Raw genomic sequence first — 20,794 nt, 5'->3', positions numbered from 1 at the left:
TAGAAATACACATATTACAGTCAGAGTTATTTCGAGTAACTATAACTTGTACCCTAAGGTAACTATAACTTGTGCCCTTGCCATGTACAGCTAATTATACCAGATATTACAGCACTCTTGACATCTTTTATAACACCATTGTTAATGTTTCTGTAACAACTAACATATGAAGTAAACTTATTGATGAGATAACTGTTCATTTTGGCCAGACAAATTCAATCACTACATGGAAAAAGTGGTGCTATGGGTTTGCTTTATTGACAATTTGTTCCTGATATGGGATGGGGAAAAGAGTCAATTACAAGAATATGTATCCAGCTAACAGCAACCTGGAGCAATACCAAGATTGACTTTCTGGATGTCCTATTAGAAGCAAGAGAAGGAAAATTGGAAACTTATGTTTTCCATAAATCTTGGCCATCCAAGAGCTCTTAAATGGAGCATCCCCTGCAGTTATTTTTGAAGGGCATGCAAGATATGTTCAAATGACATGACATTTGAGAGGAAAATCTCTATGATGATGTGCAGGTTCCTGGAAAGAGGATTTTCCCACGAGGTTCTACATTATGCACTTGTAAGGGTCAGATTAAAAAGAGAGAGGATCTACTACATGATGAAGTACCCCCAAGGAACAGCAACCCACTGAGTCATCTCCCATTAGATTATTTTTGGAATTTAATCACAAGCACAAAGTGATTAAAACTATTCTCACCCAGAATTGTCATGTTTTGCAACCGGATGAACATATGACAACTAGAATTCTCCTGCACCCCCAGATCACCTTCTGCAGAGCAGGGTCATTGGGAGACATTCCTACCAGGAGTACATATTCAGAGAAAGATAGGTGAACTTGGTTATCTAAAAAGAGACTGAGATTTTTGAGTGGTCACTGCAAAGCATGCAAATGTGGTTGAAACAGACTAATTTATGAAACATCTGAGGGGAGATCTAGCCCAATATCAGAAAGAATCATTTGTAAAACTGAGTTTGTGGTGTACATACTTCAATATGGATGCCATAAAAGCTATGTAGGAAGCACGATTCGTAAGCTAAAGGCCTGCTTCTTGCAACACTTGTGAGTCATCAGGAATCAGGACAGGACCGATCCAATGGCTAAACATTTTTGGGATCCTCATGATGATGATTGCAAGAGCTTAATCTTTTATGGCATCAAATAATTAAAAAATGGATCCAAGGAGGGGGAACCTTGAATTGGAACTGGAAATGATTGAGTCCAAGATAATTCTTTCATTAGGATCTGAGAAACCATGGGAACATACCCTTGATACAGAAAGGTATGTCCACATTTAGACAAAGAAGTGTAATCTCTGTACTGTGGCATTGGGCCGTGATAATCAGTACCTACAGGAAATCCTGATATCTTCCAATTAACTGATTGTGGTTGAAGCTCCTAAGTACCTCAGAGATGTCATTGAAGTCTCTGGAGTATGTGAGAGTTCTATAAGAGGAGGCTTTTATACTACATTCTAAGACATTCAAATTAATGATATGCTGCTAAACTATTAGAGCACTTTAAGTAAGAATACATGTTTTTGTACATGTTGATGAGGTCCATAGTTGGATGATTAACTCTTATCAGTAGATTAGCATGGTTTCACAAGTGAATATATATATATATATATATATATATATATATATATATATATATATATATAAAATAATAATTGTCCCTCTATATCCAATAACCTCATTTTCTTTATTTCATTAGAGATGGCAGATGCATGGGGCTGATAGTCTGTGACATGTTTTTGCTTATGTGTACTTTATTAAGGAAATGTATAATATGGTCTGCATAGCACTTGTCACTTTAGGTGTTTTGTGATCTAGCTTGGAAGGTTGATGGGTACAATAATATGGGGATTGTGGTTATCTGATGAGCTGAGTTCTTAATAACGAAGTACTGCACCTATAGTGGATGCACTACTTTTCATATGAATTGTTTTTAGGAAAAGCTAATTTATATCTTGTGAAATACGGTTTGCACTGCACATGTCACTTAAGATACACAGGGATGAAGTGTGGATTGTGGATGGAATGGTATAACAGTATGGTGCATATGGATTTATAATGTGCTTAAAATGTAATGTACATCCATTTTGGATGTAGTGCAACATAACACATGTGGCTGAAATACATTGGTGTCCTGTTGTGGCTGGTGCACTGTTTGCTCTAAAAGAATTATTGGATTGATGCTGCAGTATCCTCTTCTTGGCATCACGGTGTCATGGTGGTATAGAGAGTTGGTCTGATGCGGCTATCTGCGACAAAGAAATTCATAGCACAAAGTGATATATATATATATATATATATATATATATACATATATATATATATATATATATATATATATACATAATTTATATATATATGTAAATATTTTCACTGAAAAAAAACCAAAAGTTGCAGGGTTGTTATAGCTAGCTACGTGTACAAAACCAGAGAAATTCAGCAGTTTTAATTATTTCAAGTAACTATAACTCTTGCCCTACGCTATCTATACCTCACGCCCCTCATGTACAGTCTTTTCTACATCAATTTGACTGCTAATGCTTCATTTATATTTTGAATAGCGTTATAGAAGTTGTCATGAGTGCTGTGATATCTGGGGTAATAGGCAGTATGTGGTAGGGGCACAAGTTATAGTTACCTTAGGGCGCAAGATATAGTTACTTGAAATAACTCTAACTATAACTGCTGAATTTCTAAGGTTTTGTACCAGTAAATTCAGAACCCAACTATAACATCCCTGTAACTTTTGCTTTTTTGAGTAAATTTCTATGTATTTTATTTTTATTTCCTAACTATAACGTCCCTATACCCTTTGTTTTTTTTGTGTGAATTTCTATGTTTTTTAACCGTAAAGTAATTTTAATTACTATACATTAATCCAACTGCCGCCTGTAGCCAGGACCTGCAGCCAACCCCCTAAAACCACCCAAGCCGTGCATGGCCTTTGACCGTGCGTGGTGAGTGTTGGCCACAGGGCCTGTCCCTCGGGTTCTGAAAACAGGTGTGAGAGGATGTCTCTGGGTGTGAGGGTGGGTGTGACAGTGTCTGTCTGGGGTGAGAGGGTCTATTGGGTATGAGAATGGGTGTGAGAGTGTCTGTCTTGGTATGAGATTAGGTGTGAGAGGGAGTGTCTGCGAGTGAGAGTGTCTCTTTGAGTGGGTGTGTGCATGTTTGTGTGGGTCTGTGTGTGGGTGGCTGAGAGTCTGAGTGGGTCTGTGAGTAGGTGTGTGAATGTCTGAGAGTGTCTGTGAGCAGGTGTATGAGTTTCTGAGTGGTTCTGTGAGTGAGTGATTCTCTGAGTGGGTCTGTAAATAGTTGTGTACCTCTGTGAGCAGGTCTGTAAGTGGGTGCATGAATCTCTGAGTGGGTTTGTGAGTGGGTGTGTGAGTGTCTAAGCTGGTCTATGAGTGGGTGTCTGAGTAGGTCAGTGAGTGGGTACATGAGTCTCTGCGTCCATCTGTGAGTGCATGAGTTTCTGAGTGCACCTGTGAGTGAGTACATAAGTCTCTGATTGGGTCTGTGAATGGGTGTGTGAGCCTGAGTGGGTCTGTGAGTGTCTGTGTGGGTGTGTCAGTAGCTGTGTGAGTGACTCAGCCAGAAAGGAACTGCACCTGCCCATTTATCCAACAAGAGTCCACAGTTTTGCACAAAATGTCTAGCCAACCGAAAAACTTTTGACTGATAACTAAGTAAGTGATACCTCATAGAGTAAATTTCCAGTGTGTATTCCACAGTACAGCTGGGTAATGGACCACAAGGAATTGTATTGAAGTGACCTGGTGTGCGTTTAGTAATGTGATTGCTCCTCATGCTTCTTTCTCCAGATATGTGTGATAACATGAATCCTGCTATAGAGAAGCCAACAGGACAACAAAGATGTAAATCTCCACCAAACCAGGGTCCTCCTCTTATCTATTTGATGTAAGTGCTTCTTTGTTTTGTGGAGAAGTCCTCCTATTCCTCAGCATCAAGAACATGCCACAGAAAATCAACAGGAAAGTCACTGGGGTCCTCTTGGTAAGTTGTACATCATCTTGGTGAAAGGCAGGAAGACCTTTACATACTACTAGGGCTAAGTGAGCAGAGCTTTCAGGTGGTTTGCTCATTTGCATACTTGTAGTAATTTAAAGGGAGAACCATGTACACTAGAGCCGGCATTTCTTTTGCACACAGGGAGCTGCTAAACATGTAGGACTGGGTCTAAGAAAGTAATAGTTTCTTTGCTTTCCCTGCTCGCATCTCTTCAGCAAAGAAAGAGATGAAACCTTGGCTTCCAGCAGGTGAGAGCACTTTGACAGCTATCGCCCGCTAGAAGCAGAGTGTTTGCTCTGACTTGGTGGGAGCTATCAAGCTCCCACCAAGTCAGAGCAAACAGCTATGTACCGGATTAGGGCACCTTGGGACATAGCAGCAGCCAGTCCTGGGGGGTGGCAGTCCCCATGGCCATTACTGGTTCCACGAGGAGGCCTTACAACCTCCTTCCAACCTTTAATGTAGGCCCGGGAAGGTGGAGGTCCACAGGGCTGGGGGTCCACAATTGACTCCCTTCATCATGTTATTTAACCCTGGGAGGTGGCAGTCCCTGAGGACTGTGGGGGGCTGTGGGTCCCCCCTTAATTGCAATCAATTGCCCCAGGGATTTGGTGGTCCCCAGAGAAGTGGGAGGCATGTGGACCCCCCACTGAAATTTTAAATTTAGCCCTAGGGACAGGGTGGTCCCCAGGGCTGTGGGGGAGGCCATTTGGGCATCCCTCATTTTGAATAAAGATTTTGCTCCCGGGGAGGTGGTAGTACCTGGGATGTGCGAGGACAGTATGGCTCACCCGCACTTATCGGCATAATAGCCTTAGGGAAGCGGTGGTCCCCAGGGCTAACAGAAGCCCTAAAAGGGGGAGCATGAAACCCCCTTCTTTTTCAATCCCCCAATGCCCCCGGGACCTGGCCCAACCAGTAAAAGAAAAAGGGTGGGAGACAGCTCTTTTTTTTAATCTCAGAAAAATCAGTGGATCCTGATCCAGAGATATTTCAGAGACTTTTTTTAAAAAAGAAAAGCTTTTTAGCCTTGGTGTGGTACCTGAGGGAGGCCTAGAACATACCCTGACCCCTTTTCTTTTTCCTTAACTTTTTTTTGTGGGACTCGGCTGAAGCCAAGCCCCAAGATGGCTGTCAATGAGTCCTTGTTGAAGTGTTGGCAGCCAATCACATATCATCACATAGACAGTTGGATGTGAGAGGATCCACATCCCTAGATATCTATATTTTGTAATCTCTAGTACCTCAAAAATTACTGAAGGTATTTGCACCAAGTCACAAAAAACACACTTTATGGACCAAGAGCTATCTTTCTGCCAAAAGTGGTGTAATTCTGCCCAGCGGTTTGGGTTGTAGTCGTGTTCAAAATCCCTATGGGAAAATGCATGGGGAAAATACATTTTGGAACCTGCCCTTTTTTCAGACCCGCTTGATTGTACACCTGAAAAATCTGAACTGTTCAGAAAAGCTTTTTACAATATGCCTAATTATAATTTTCTCTTGTGTTATTACAGTTTTTATAATATCAGAGTGATTCAAGCCCGCATGATTGATTGACTTCAGTCTAAGGTGGTGACTAATAGTGTATTATGTAGGTAGGTATTAGCCTTTGGATTCAATGAGGTGTGCTTAACAGAGTAGAGTAATTTTAGTATATGTTCACACAAAATTGTTGAGTGTAGTTGTATTTCTCTTTTAGCTCTACCATTATTTGCAAGGCATACTGAACTAAATTCTTAACATCCATTGGATTTACTTTGAAGGTTATGGCGTTAAATCAGTTAGTCAAATGTAAGAGTATTATTAATGAGGTTACGCTTTACTGTATCGTAACTAGTGATGGATAAGAACCAGATCACAGAGGATGAGGGAGAGGACCAAAAAAGTTACTCAGTGATTAACATTTCTCACAGGTCTTTATCTTCTGATGAGCTGAAAGTTCTCAATAAGGGCTTAGGTTTTGCTCTCACCTACAGGCATAATGTTTTAGAATGGAAAACGGATCTAGTGACATTCACACATAAATTGAAACTGAAAAATAGTTTGGCTAATAGTCTACCTAAGCGAAGACATGCAATAATATGTAGAACGTGAGCACATACTGAATACAATTGTCAGATATATTGGGTCCTTATAAGTTTGGATAACCAGGAATGATGTGATATAGAAGATATAGCACACGATTTGGACATTGACCTAGATTTTGCAGTAGATAGGGAGTTGAAAGTAAAACCAATATATACTTCTGCATACTGCAGAAAGATAATGTACTTGACTTTATTTCAAAGCTCGGTGCTCAAGGACAATGAATCAAATCATGACTGTCATATAAAATATAATCTGAATAAAAGTGAAAGAAAGGCCCTCTTGTACCTCAGATCTGATACTTCACTCATTATAAAACCGGCTGATAATGGGGGAAATGTTGGGATTTAGGGCCAGATGTAGCAAGCAATTTGCATGGTGCAAAATGCTCATCGCGATGCACATTCACATTGTGCGAGTTGGTACCAACTCGCAAAATGTGAATGCAACTCGCAATTAGGAAGGGGTGTCCCCTTCCTATTTGTGACTCGCATCGCAATGCCAAATTGCTTTGTGACCGCGAACGCGGTCGCAAAGCAATTCGCAGTTACCACAAGTGTCACACTGGTGGTAACTCATTCACAAAAGAGAAGGGGTCCCCATGGGACCCCATCCCCTTTGTGAATGTTGCCAAAAAGGTTTTTTCAGAGCAGGCAGTGGTTCAATGGACCACTGCCTACTCTGAAAAAATGAAACCAAATGGTTTCGTAATTTTTTTTATTTTGCAACTCGTTTTCCTTTAAGGAAAACAGGCTGCAAAATTTAAAAAAAAACTGCTTCATTTAAAAAGCAGTCACAGACATGGAGGTCTGCTGTCTTCAGCAGACCACCATCCCTGTGAGTGCAGGGACTCGCTATGGGGTCGCACAATGCGACCCACCTCATTAACATTAATGAGGTGGGTCTTTGCGACACCACAGCGAATTGCAGACGGTGTCTGAGACACCATTCTGCATCCAATTTTGCAAATCAGAAATTGCGAGTCGCACCGACTCGCAGTTTCCGATTCGCAAAATCTGAACTTTCTACATCTGGCCCTAAATTCTGAAACTATCTTTTTGAGGCCATTAGGCAACTTAATGTAACTACTAACTACAAAAGGGTAGGCATAATGGTATTAGACAAGTCTATTACATCACTTCGTAATTAACCGAAAATGTACTTGGATTATCAATTACCCGACATGGATGGGATTCAGCTATTTGGGTGTCTTCTATTCATTTACTTCCATTATCTATTTTTTACTAAGGTGGAAAAAGGGAGCAGAATTCCTCCAGGGCGCCCATAAAATCAGGTATAGGAGCACATACTGAACATGTATCAGTATTTGTTGATGATTTTATTACACCCTTTGTCAGTAACTGCCATCATACATAAAAGGTACAAAAGACTTTTAAGACAGATTAGATACATCATATGAGAATCTGAATATATGTTAGTTACAATGGATGTGAACGGTTGATATTCTAACATCAAACATGAGATCAGTTTAGAGGCAGTCAAATACTTTCTTTTTACCAAGTCAGCTAGTTTCTTTTAACATTCGTTAAAGATATTGGATCTAGTGGAATTTGTTCTGAACACTTTTGTTTTTCTATTATCAAGATGTTCTATACCACCAAATGACAGGCACAGTGATAGGGTCCAGGTTTGTTCCCTCTTATGCAAATCTTTTCATGTGACAGTATTAGATAGAGCATGGTCTTTGAGAGAACATTGACAGGTTTGTGTACTTGGGACAGTATATTGATGACATTTTCTTAATTTTGGAAGGTTGTGAGTTTGAGTTAAAAGAGTTCCATCATTATCTCAATGAGAATAGATTCTGTTGAGTTTCGAATACAGTAAAAATAGTAATTGTTTTTAGGCCTTGATTTTTGAATTTATGACGGACAATTGGTGTTGAAATTGTACAGGAAACAGACTTTTACCAATTCTGTTCTTCTTGCAGGATCTGGAAACTTATGTAAACAAATTAAAGGTGACTCAGAGCTTAAAAACCCATCCACTTCAAACTGTAATTCTGGCAAAAAAAAAATCTTCTTTTTCAAGAGAAATAAAGAGAACAAGTATGTTGCAGATACAACCTCCCAAGAGGGAAGCAGAAGATCAGAGGCAAGGACTAGAGGAAGAGGAAATAAAGAAGAGAGATCTCGGTGGGACAGGCAAGCATGGCAAGCTGGAATGCTCAGAAAAGCTTTTTACAATATACTACATTGTAATTATTTACTGTCTTATTACAGTTTTTGTATTATTGAGCCATTCAAGCTTGCATGAATTATTGACCACAGTCTAAGGAGGTGACTAGTAGTCTATATTAGGGGCAGGTATTAGCCTTTGAATTCAATTAGGTATTCCTAACAGAGTTGAGTAATTTTGGTATATGTTCACACATAGCTCTACCATTATTGGGATGGTGTACTAAGCTATAATCTTAACTACTTTTGATTTACTGTGAAGATTAGGATTTTAAGTCAGTTAATCAATGGTAAGAGTTTTTATTAATGAGGTTACTCTATACTGCCTAAGGCTGAAGTGAAATGGATATTTTAAACCTTGCAATTACATTGAAAATGTTGGCAAATTTGGGAACCATTCCCTTTCTGTTTTCTGATGAGTATTGATCTCTTTTCATCGCGTATTTTCAAACTTTGTGCCTTTGGAGTACATTTACTGTGAACAATGTTCATAAAGGGACTGTAACAGTTTTTTGACTCGACTTCTGCAAGTTGCATTGCATTGTTTGAACATGATTGTGGATGTTTCGTATTGAGTACAATGCTATTATGTTAAAATATCTGCATAATTTACACATGTATTTTTAGTATATTTCAAATTTAATTTTTAATTTTTCCTCACCTGCATATGCAAAGGTTTTTGTACTTTTGGTATAAAACCTACGAGGAAGAGTTTTGAATGTATGTACATTGCATATATCTTTCTGAATATTTATATGAATATAATTTTTTTTGTACTATGTCAATATCCTTGGGTTCATCTCTTTTTTATCTAACAGCCCTAAGACGTATCTTTGATGTGAAACATGTACTCGCTGTGGCTGTTAGATGTTTTTTTTTTTGCTCTACCATTAACAGACGAGTTATTCCTGATATTTAAATTCTATTTCCTAAATACAGAGTCCCTGTAAATTTGTTTTTTTCAGTGAATTTCTAGGGTTCTTTAAAGTCTATCCCCTAACTATGTTGTCCCTGTAACCTTTGTTTATTTCAATGAATTTCTAAGGGTTTTATAAAAGAAATTCATAATAGTAACTTGTAACATTTCACAATTGGTATGTGAGCATCTGTGTGTGTCTGTTAGTAGGTGTATGGATGTGTTTGTATGGGTCTGTGAGTGGCAGTGTGAGTGTCTCAGTGGGTGTGTGAAGTGTTCTGAAAGTGTGTGATTGGATCCAAGACTGGCCGTGTGAGTACCTGTGCGAGTCTGTGACTACTTCTGTCAGAGGCTGTGTGTGTCTGTGAGTGAGTCCCTCTATGGACTGCTATGGGTTTGTGAGTGATTGTGTTAGTGGGTCTATCAGTCTGTGATTGAGTGCGTCTTGTCACAAAATATTGTGGCATGTATTCTCTGGTTTCAGGAAAATGTTGCAAAGACGGCATGTTTTTAAAAAGTGTAAAACAGATATATACACATAGTGTAGTTAAAGCTTGACAATAGCTATGTTCTAATAATAGTTTTTATTCTAAAGCACTTTCAAATTGTATTTCTTGCCTTTTCAACAACGCCAGTAGTCACGATGACAACAGTAGTCTTGAAAATCATATGACCTGGAAATAAGAAGCGATAATTGGAGGAGACAGTTTTGATTAATCTTCAAAGGAAGTTCCCACCTATTTATCGCTTCTTGACTCTTCTAATTCTTATCTAGATTATTCATTGGAGCTGTACTGTGCTACTATTCTAAAACTTTGTTTAGGGTTTATTTGTCATATTTTTGCAAGCAAAATGTCAACAGGAGACAGTGAGCATCAGGAAGTGCCACAGCAGCCAGAGGAACAGGAGCAGGCACAAAATCATGAGGATTTGGAGGATGAGGGACCTCCTGCTAAGAGGCAAAGTTGTGCCTGGGACTTTTTTACTGTCCCATTTAGGGAATGAAAAACAATTGTCAAGTTCCTAAAATGTAGCCTGTGTGACAATATGCTCTCAAGAGGATCAGCCAAGAAATGTGCCTGTAGTACAATTAGTATGTTGTACTACGTGAAAATATACAAGAGGAATAATTTAAAGAGGGCACAGTGGGAGAGAGATTGAGTGGGACCATCCACATCCAGGTCTGCACCACCTGTCCCTGGAGAAAGAGTGCTATCTGAAGTGGAGAGACAGTGCCCACAACTGCACCAGGGTTAAGGCACGAATTGCCTTGAGTGCAGCACTATGTTTCCAGCTGGTGAGTAGTCTTTTGAGACCATCGTAGAAGATGCAAGGCAACAATCTTGTTATTTTTTATGTATCCCTGTTTTTGCATAGTTTTTGTGTTTCTGGTTAGATTTTTTAATCCTCCTAATTGCATTTTCTTTAAAAGAAAATTAACAAATTAAAAATTAAGATTATAAAAAAGATAAACTGTATGTCTGTGTTTATATGAAGGGGAGTTGTTTTATCAGTATGTGAGTGGGTGTGTTAGTGGCAGAATGGGTGACTGATTGGATGTGTAAGTGTTTATATGGGTGAGTGAATGTCTGTATGAGTGAGTGAGTGCTTAGATGAGTGATTGTATTAGTGTCTGAGTGAGTGAGAAGGTGCATGAGTTACTGTATGGGTGAGTGAAAGGGTGCATGTGTAACTGTATGGGTGACTGAGTGGGTGCATGCATGACTGTATAGGTGAATGAGTGACTGTGAGAGTGCTTGTATGAATGAGTGAGAGGGTACATGAGTGGCTGTATGGGTATGTTCGTGAATGTGTGAGTGTCAGGTTAAGTTAGTGTGTCTGTGTGGGGCTGTATGGGAGAGTTAGCTGTTATGTGAGTGGCTGTATGGGTGAGTGAATGGCTGTGTGAGTGCCTGTATGTGAGAGTGAGTGCCTGAGTGAATGTTTGGTTGAGTGAATGGTTGGTTGTGTGAGTGGCTGTATTGGAGAGAGTGGCTGTGTGAGTGGCTGTATGGAAGACTGAACAGATGTGTAAAGGGCTATATGGATGAGTGAGTCGTGTGTGAGTGCCTGTATGGGAAAGTGAGTACCTGTGTGAGTGGCTCTATAGGTGAATGAGTGCTATTTTGAGTGGCTGTATGGGTGAGTGAGTAGATGTGTGAATGGCTGTATGAGTGAGTGAGTGACTGTGCAAGTGTTTGTGTGAGTGAGTGAGAGGGTGCAGGAATGCCTGTATGGGAGACTGAGTGCCTGTGTCACTGGTTCTATGGCTGAGTGAACACTCGTGTGAGTTGCTGAATGGGTGACTTAGTGGCTAAATGAGTGGCTGTTTTGTTGAGTAAGTAGCTGTGTGAGTGTCTGTATGGGAGAGCGAGTGGCTGTGTAAGTGAGTGTTAGCGTTTGCACGAGTGAGTGAGAGGGTGGATGAGTGGCTGTACAAGTGAATTCGTGCCTATATGACTAGCTGTTTGATTGTAGTGTAGTGGCTATGTGAGTGGTTGTATCGTAGTGTGAATTGTTGTGTGAATGGCTGTATAGGTGAGGGAATGGTTGTGTAAGTGCCTGTATGAGAGAGTGAATGCCTCTGTGACTGACTTTACAGGTGACTGAGTGCTAGTTTGAGTGGCTGTATGGGTGAGTGATTGTGTGTGTAAATGGATGTATGAGAGAGTGAGTGCCTCTGTGACTGACTCTACAGGTGAGTGACTACTAGTGTGAGTGGCTGTATGGGAGAGTTAATGGTTGTGTTTGTTGTGTAGGTTAATCAGAGGATTTGTCACTAACTGTATGGGTGAGAGAGTGGATGTGACAGTGCTTGTATATGTGAATGAGTTGGTGTCTGAGAGGTTGTATCAGTGACTGAGAAGGTGTGTGTGTGAGCGAGTGAATGGGTGTGTCAGTGTCTAGTTTAGTGAATGGGTGGTGGTGTAATCTACTGTTTGAGCGAAAGAGTAGATATGTGAGTGGCTCTATCACTAAGTGACTGTTTCTCTGAAGGCTGCATGGGTAAGTGATTGGTTGTGTGAGTCTCTTCATAAACAAGTGCTTTAATTATTAGGTTGTGTGACTACCTGAAAATCAGTTGTATTGCACTGAAAGTTTAGGAATGAAATAAGAAAAATAAACTAATGCAAAGGTATGGCAAGGGTACTGTATGTTTAAAAACACTCTCCATGGATCTCTCCAAGCAATATGTCTATGGTTCAACAAGCATTTTGAGACATGTAATGTCGTTCAACTGCAGCTGCTTCTGAAAAACAAAAAGAAGATGAAGATATTCTTTGAAGTTATACTACCAAAAGAATAGTCATTATTTATATTGTAATACTGTATTACAATGTAGTAAAAGTATCATTTTCACTTTTTTACTGTTCTCAGCTTTTATACTTATTTATCGAAATCCATGGTTTGCATAAAGCATTATCTTCGATCAATGGGGAAAAAACAATCATTGGATTATAAAAACAAAATACATCCAGTTTCCCTCCTTAAATAGATAGTGTAGTGTTGAGAGCTTGTTTTAAGTCCTTTGTGATAGATGCTAGCCAAAGTAGTAACATTTCTGCCCAAAGTGATATTTGTCCAGCTTTAAAGTTTCTTATCTGAGTTTCCAATTTGGAACCATCTGCTCTGCATCATTGTAGCATTATTATAAGGTGTTTCCAGCACAACGTCTGATCTGCACTTCCTTTATGGGTTATCATTTCTGCACAATTTGTCAAAAGGCACAGTTTTAAAATCTGGTAATGTTAAATAGAGAAATAGTTCAGAATTGATTGCAGTGCTAGGTGTGAAAGAGTAATCTTAGTCCAAATAAAACATCCACGTTTACTTCTTTTTGTTCTAAGACTCCAAGGAAAACCATACAATTTTTTTGTCATCTTGCTGAAGGTTGAGAGTAACTATTATTGATCCTAAACATGTGTCTAAAAGATGTCGGCTCCCTGAAGCACAATGTATTACACTTCTGTCAGTCATTAAACAGAGCAGCAAAATATATAGTGCAGGAGACATTCTTTTATCTGATTTTTGTTCAATTTGGTTTACTACATGGGATAAATGGAACAGTACATTGAGAACAACATTCACAGAACAGTTGACACCTGAACTGTTTTCCAACTAGTAACCTGGCATTTTTCATCATTTTGCCAGTTTTTTCTTCTTAGCACCCTCTGTGTTTTCTTTCTGTCCTTTCTTTTCTTGAGGATCTGTAGACTGTTTTGCAATCTTCTGCTTTGGACAAATTGTCCATTTCTCATAAATAAGGTACTGGCCAAACTGTGCAGGGTATAAACCTCTTAACTGATTGCACTCTCTTAAACAGCTTGTATCAGCACTAACTTTCTTCTCATCTAAAATCAGTCAATGTTCTAATTCACGAAAATGCTACATATCACATTCCTTTTCTGAATATAGAACTTCCAACAATAACAAAAGCTGCATCCATATTTAAACCTTTGGATTTATGGATGGTTGCAGCATATGCTAGAAAGAGTGGGAACTGTTCCCACTGGATATATGTCTTTTACAAGCAAAAACCTGCAATATACCAGCCAGTCTTCTTCACGTCATCATTCTGATTAAATTTTATAGTCCAATGGTCTATTTCATGTCTATTTGGAAAATTGAAGAAATCAGTAACTTTACCCGTTGCACCATTAACTAACCCTTCCTCAACATTTACATTTTGTCACAAAATAAACTGACAAAATTTGCAGACATGTTAACGCTTTTCTAATCCTGCTGACTTGGATACAGATTTCTCCAAATAATCCAAATTTGCTTGCAGTTTAACTGTCAGTAATATCGTGACTAGCTGATGTTACATTTTACCAATAGCTGTAATTTCCAAAATATTTTCTTTCTCCAGTTGTAGTAATTTCTCATCGAAGTTGGACCACTCTTGAAGTGTTAGCATTAATAAAACTATAGAATTCTCGTTTTTAATGCAATTGATCATTAGTACTACTGCTGTAATATTAGACAGGAATAGACTCTTGATAAATGGCTTTACAAAGCATGTTTCCCCTCTTTTGTGAGCACTCCTACTCCAATGTCATTTAGTATATATCCATATTCCACATCAGATGCTTGGTGCATATTTTTTCACTAATTCTTTGTATTCAAAGTTTAACCAAATATTCATGTTATTTCATTATGCAAATGTGTTTTGAAAACAGGTTGTCCTTTTATAGGGGTAAAATGGAGTATGTCACCAAACACAATTAAATGCTTTCCTCAAAAGTGTACATCATAGTTTGTTCTGCTGCATCCTTCTGTGTATGAAAGCAAGAATTATGTTTGATACGTTGCTGACTTCATCAATGATAAGAAGCTTCCGTTTTTTTAATACCCTTGCTGTCTCATGGTAAGCGTCACCAGATCATTTCAGATCTTCTAGTTTATTGTCAGGTTCAGCATTAGCAGTCAATGTGGAGTAATTTCCTTAATGTTATGTGCAGCTAATCCTGTTGTTGCTGTTAACACACGTGACAAATTTGAAGAAAGCCTTTTCCCAGTGCCAGCTTGACCACCGATGTAGATTAATATTGGTTTATATGAAGAACATGCACATTGTTTCTTGTTGTGGAGAAATCCATGCTCTGTTTTATCTGAACTTTTGTTGTACATTTCCTTCTTTTCATTCTTTCCTTCTTTTCATTGTTCAGTTATCCCAGTCCAGATTGTTCTGAATCCACAGTTTCTTCTCTTGCCTGTTGATTTGCTATCTCCACCTAATTCATAGTTATAGGTGCTTCATTTTGAATTACTAGTTCTCCTAGAGGATCTTGACTTGCTGGTGCAGAGTTTTGGCAGCTTTGTGAACTCTCTCTGGCTATTTCAGTAGCTATTGTTTCTTCCAGTTCAATGTCCTCTTTTAACATTTGCAAGTACACTGGGAACACAGAACACCGAATACTGTCTTTTACAGTGTTGGATGAGTCTACATAACAGTCATAGTGACCAAATAAATCTGATTTGTCATGCCATGGTTTGAACAGTTGCAAAAGAGCCAAGTAGTAAAACTATTTTCTTTCTGAAGTTGCTCAGCTAAGATTTCTGTGGTAATTTTGATTTCCTTTGTTGTGTCTCACCAAACAAATGTCACATCCAAGGACTGCAAATCTTCCTTCTTCTATGTTTTCAGTTACATTACTTCTATACATATAATGCTGATGTACTTCATGCGCACACTTTTTTTAAAGATAGGGAACTTCTTGGGAAGTATGAATCCAGCATGTTAGTGGTTAAAATGTCTGTACTCTTTGGATCAAATTCTGCAAGGCACTGTATTTCTAGGAAAGACTTTAATACTCTATAACCACTGCCTAGACTTACCCAAACGACTCCTTTAGACTTGGATAACAAACTTGCCGAGCTCAACCTATCTGTAAATTCATAAGATCCAATTTTCTTGTGGAAAAGCATTTGCAAACTGAAACTGTAGGATTTCTTAGAAAGACTCTTTTCTACAGAAATCTCCTCCCACATCTCTTTTAACTCTGTCTTCTCTGACTGTGTTATATAAGGAGTCACATAGCGAGCTACAGCAATGGAATTATCTGCAACAAAGTGTACATTCATATTTGCATTCCACATCTTCATAATAACAGGGTTGTATATATTTGTGCTTCTGAGGTTGTATTTTTTGGTGATCTCAGTGTTAAGGTGTGTCTGACTACAGACAAAAAGCTGTTCACTTTTCCTTCTGAGATCAAAGGTTGTGGGAATCCAAAACAATATATTGTGTAAAATTATGCTTTTGATCTGTGTTTTCGTCAACAGTATTTAGCACGCCTATGACTTTTGAAATTGCAGAACTTGTTGTTGCAATCCCTTGTCAGCAGTTTCTTTTGGTATGGAGCATGTTACATAATGTTCTATGAAAGAAAAGACAGATTCGAAGTGTCCTTCCCTAACTTCAGGACATTTTTTACCCATAACAGCATGTGAATCTGTGGAGCATATCTCAGAGGTGACCTATTTCTACAAAACTGTGGGTTTAAAAATTGACAAAGAGGTTTTAGAGACCTACATGTGTAGCCGTAAGAGTGTACATATAGGCTCTGCATTTGCAGTTGTAGGCCTCACCCATAATTAAAGCAATATTTGTCTGCATACATAACACAATTTTGTCACTACTTACTTATATTTCTCACTTAAGGTAGGAGTACACCTATAGAAGTGCCATGAGATATTTAAGTAAATGTGCTGGTATATGACTCTCTGTGTTAGTACCTCTATGGCTTTCTAAATTAGTATGTAAGTAGCTGAATGAATACCTCAATGCCTGTGTTAGAGAATACATGGGTATGTGGCTGTCTCTCTAATTGCATTTGGTACTGTTGCATATTCAAGTACTTTCTGAGCATGTGAATAAATGTAGAAGTCTCTGTGTCGCTCTGTGACTGGGTGAGACAGAAAATCTATGCTTTGGAAACATGTATGTCAGTTTCATTATGAGTAGTATACTCAATATAGTGCTTGGTTTAGGGATCTGCAAGTGAATGAACATGATTCTAAAAATGAAAAAGATATCTCAATTACTTAAGCACAAAGCACCTTGCTTGATGGCACACCAGCAGCATATCTTAGAGGTGAGTTATTTCTACTAAAATGTGGGTTTTAGACTTGACAAAGGGCCTTTGGAGGCCAACTTGAATAGGCAGTGAGAGTGCACATGCAGGCTCTGCATTAGAAGGCCTTACCCATGAATAAAGCAATATTTGTACTCATACGTAGAATGATTATGTCACAACTTGCCTATATTCCTCACTGAATGTAGGAATCTACCCATAGAAGTGCCATGAGATGATTCAGTAAATGTGCTGATATGTGATTCTCTGTTTTAGTGCCTCTGTGGCTTTCTAATTGTGTATGAAAACGGCTGGAAGAATACCTAAGTGCCTGTGTTAGAAAATACAGGGATATGTGGCTGAGTCTCCAATTGAATTTGATACTTATACATGCACAAGTACTTTCTCAGTATGTGATTGAATGTAGCCTCTGTTTACTTCTCTGACTCGGTGAGACAGAATAGCCATGCCCTGGAAACAAGCCTGTTGGTTTCTTTATGAGTGATGTACTCTTTGTACTGCTTGATTTAGGGGGCTGCAAGTGCATGAGTAAGTTAATTAACTGAAAATGACATCTCTCATGTTTAAACACCATACTTAATAACATACATACTGCATATCTCAGAGATGAGTAATGTCTACTAAAACATGTGTTTGACACATGAGAAACAGCTTGTATATGCCATGAGAAGCTGGCAGTGTGAATGCACAGACATGGTCTGCCCTAGTAGATGTGACCCATGTTTAACTATGCCTAGCAGTCTTGTTCTACACATCTGACTCAATATTAGTTTGAACAACGTATTTAACCATCTAAGCACATACAAGCCTGCCCCTTAGTTTACCAACACCTATGCTAAATTGTACCTAATACATAACTGTCATGTCCAAGAATTCAAAGAAAAATATTTGTTGTGAGCAGCACATCATGTACAGACATGTAAAATGTTCATATCTTCTAATACATTGCTAAGTATAACTTTAACCCTTAGTGTTCAGTTTTTATTCTAGAAATTAGAGCATGCAGTAGCACAGCATATCTACAATATGCAGGTCCATGACAACAGTTTGTGAACCAAATTCTCACACACCTAGTCTGCACCTCAGACAAATTGCATCCCAGTCATCTATTAATAAATATATAAAGTAATTCACACTACTACTCATAGATAATCCCAGGTACTTTCAATACTTTTCTATATATTTGACACGCTCTTTCAACAATGTCACATAGACATATGCATTTTTAATATGTTTGTTTCTCAGAATTAAATGTAGTTCACATACCTGAAGATGGAGTTCGCTGGTGAAAAAATTTTTTTTGCATTTATTAGATAGATTTAATATTCTCAGCAATTGTGAAAACTAAGCATAAGAATGACATATAACTCTCACACAAAGCAACCACAAATGGCAACCTTTTTAACTTTGCACTATGTGGAAAGCAACAAATAAAAACATACCTTTCATATTTTAGCTTTGTAAGTCCTCTTTTGAATGGTTAGTATGTTTTAACCCGTTCATGCACTTTTATAAAGAAGCCCAATATAGTGAACTTCTTGTATATATTTATGTCTTGATCTCGATTGTTGAGACCAATTCACCAAAAATGGGTGTCCAAAAACATTTGTAGCTTGATAGTTTTATAACTTTAAAAGTACAGTACACTTTATTAGCAATCGATCAATCAATCAATCAGGGAATTTGTAAAGCATACTACTCACCCGTGAAGGTTGCAAGGCGCTGAGGGGGGGGTGCTATTGCTCGAACAGCCATGTTTTGAGATGTCTCCTGAAGGTAAGGAGGTTCTTGATCTGACGCAGGTGGGTGAGAAGAGTGTTCTACATCTTGGAGGTGAGGTGCAAGAACAATCTGCCACCGGTGGTTCTTCTGTGGATGCGTGGGGCGGTGGCGAGGGCAAATTCGGCGGAGGTATTCTGGTCTGGTGTTGTGCAGTGCCTTGTTAGCATGGGTGAGGAGTTTGAACGTGATTCTCTTTTTGACGGTAAGCCAATGTAGGTCTCTCAGGTGGGCTGTGATGTGGCAGGGGCTGGGGATGTCCAGGATGAGGTGTGCAGAGGCATTCTGGATTGGTTGCAGTGTTTTCTGGAGTTTGGCTGTGGTTCCTGTGCAGAGGGCATTGCCATAGTCCAGTTTGCTGCTTACGAGGGCTTGGGTGACTGTTATTCTGGTTTCAGTGGGGATCCATTTGTAGATCTTCCAAAGCATGCGGAGCGTGTTGAAGCAGAAGGAAAAGATGGTGTTGACTTGCTGGGTCATAGATAGTGAAGAGTCCAGGATAAATCCCAGGTTGTGTGCGTAGTAGGTGGGTGTCGGTGCGGTTCCCAGTGTGGCAGGCCACCAGGAGTCATCCTATGTGGAGGGGGTGGAGCCGAAGATGAGGACCTCTGTCTTGTCGGAATTCAGTTTCAGGAAGCTGTCTTCATCCATTCGGCGATGGCCTTCATTCCTTCATGGAGGTTGGTCTTGGTGGTGTCCTTGGTGAGGGAGAGGATCAGCTGCGCGTCATCGATGTATGACATGATGTTGTGGTTGTGAGATCGGACGATGTTAGCAAGCAGAGCCATGTAGATGTAGAAGAGGGTTGGGCTGAGGGACGAACCCAGGGGTACGCCACAGATGATTTTGGTGCTTCAGAGCGGAATGGAGGGAGGTGGACTCTCTGAGTTCTGCCTGTAAGAAAGGAGGTGATCCAGTCCAGGGCTCTGTCATGGATTCCTGCTTCGTTGAGGCATGTGTGTAGGGTGTGGTGGCAGAAGGTGTTGAACGTAGCTGGGAGGTCCAGGAGGATGAAGGCCACAGCTTTGCCGTTGTCCAGTATGGTTCTGATGTTGTTGGTGGCGGCGATGAGGGCTGATTCGGTGCTGTGGTTGCTGCGGAATCCGGATTAGGAATCCATCACTAGGCACTTAAACCCTTATTAAACAATAATGCATATAAACATATTTAATTTAAAAAAAGAGAGTACTCTTTTGTAACACCCTTCCACCCTTCTTCCAAAACACTCTTAGCACATTCTCCAAAGCAACCCACTACAACCAGTAGGTCACAAGTTCACAACACATTCTAGAAGGGACATAGTAGTTACAAAATGAACTGCAACAGGTGGGGTGTACTAAACAGATTGAAAAGCACACTCAGGTCTATATTACAATGTTTTCTTTTTACCAGAACCAATCATAGATCAATTACTCATCCTTTCAAGACACTACCTAATTTTAATCCCTAGCACATTGACAGCATCCAATTAAATATGTGTTTTTAAACTAGGAGCACACTTCCATTTTAACTGCCTTCTATTTTCATAACTATTTCATTATGCTCCAGCCTTCTCCTGTCTGATACTGCTGCTTCACTTCAAAATGGTTAGAGTGTGGATTGTAGAACACATCTATGTCGTTCCTGCAAGAGAGGCTACTAGAAGAGTGGTATTGACAGAGACTTGGATTTGGCTAATATGGACATTAATTGGATTTGCTAGAGAGGGTTAAAGTAGGATCAGGTGCTCCCTTTGGTTGAAAGCATTGAGCATTCCAAACCTCCTGACCTCATGATTGTGCCCTGTGGTTGTAATGACCTAGGCAAACTGACTGAGGTAGGACTGGATATCCTAATGAAGGCTAGCTTTGCACAATTGATGTCACTTTACCCTAATGCTGTCTTGGAGTACTCCAACGTATGGCATAGGTCGAAATGGAAGTGGTCAAATCAGTTCTGTCCACAGATTGTCAAAGCAAGGAAACATGCTAATAAAATTGTTTCTGTATTCCTCAGAGACAATAACATGGACTGTATCTACAACAACAACCTGAACTTTGACATGGATGGTATCTATAGAAGTGATGGGGTGCACCTCAATACTGCATCCACTCTTATATGCAGCTGTCACATACTCACAATGAACACAAAGGCTCCTCTCAGGGCCACCCTAATGC

The sequence above is a fragment of the Pleurodeles waltl genome, chromosome 1_2 (genome assembly GCF_031143425.1).
Source record: "Pleurodeles waltl isolate 20211129_DDA chromosome 1_2, aPleWal1.hap1.20221129, whole genome shotgun sequence".
Taxonomy (NCBI): domain Eukaryota; kingdom Metazoa; phylum Chordata; class Amphibia; order Caudata; family Salamandridae; genus Pleurodeles; species Pleurodeles waltl.
This window is presented reverse-complemented; position numbering follows the sequence as displayed.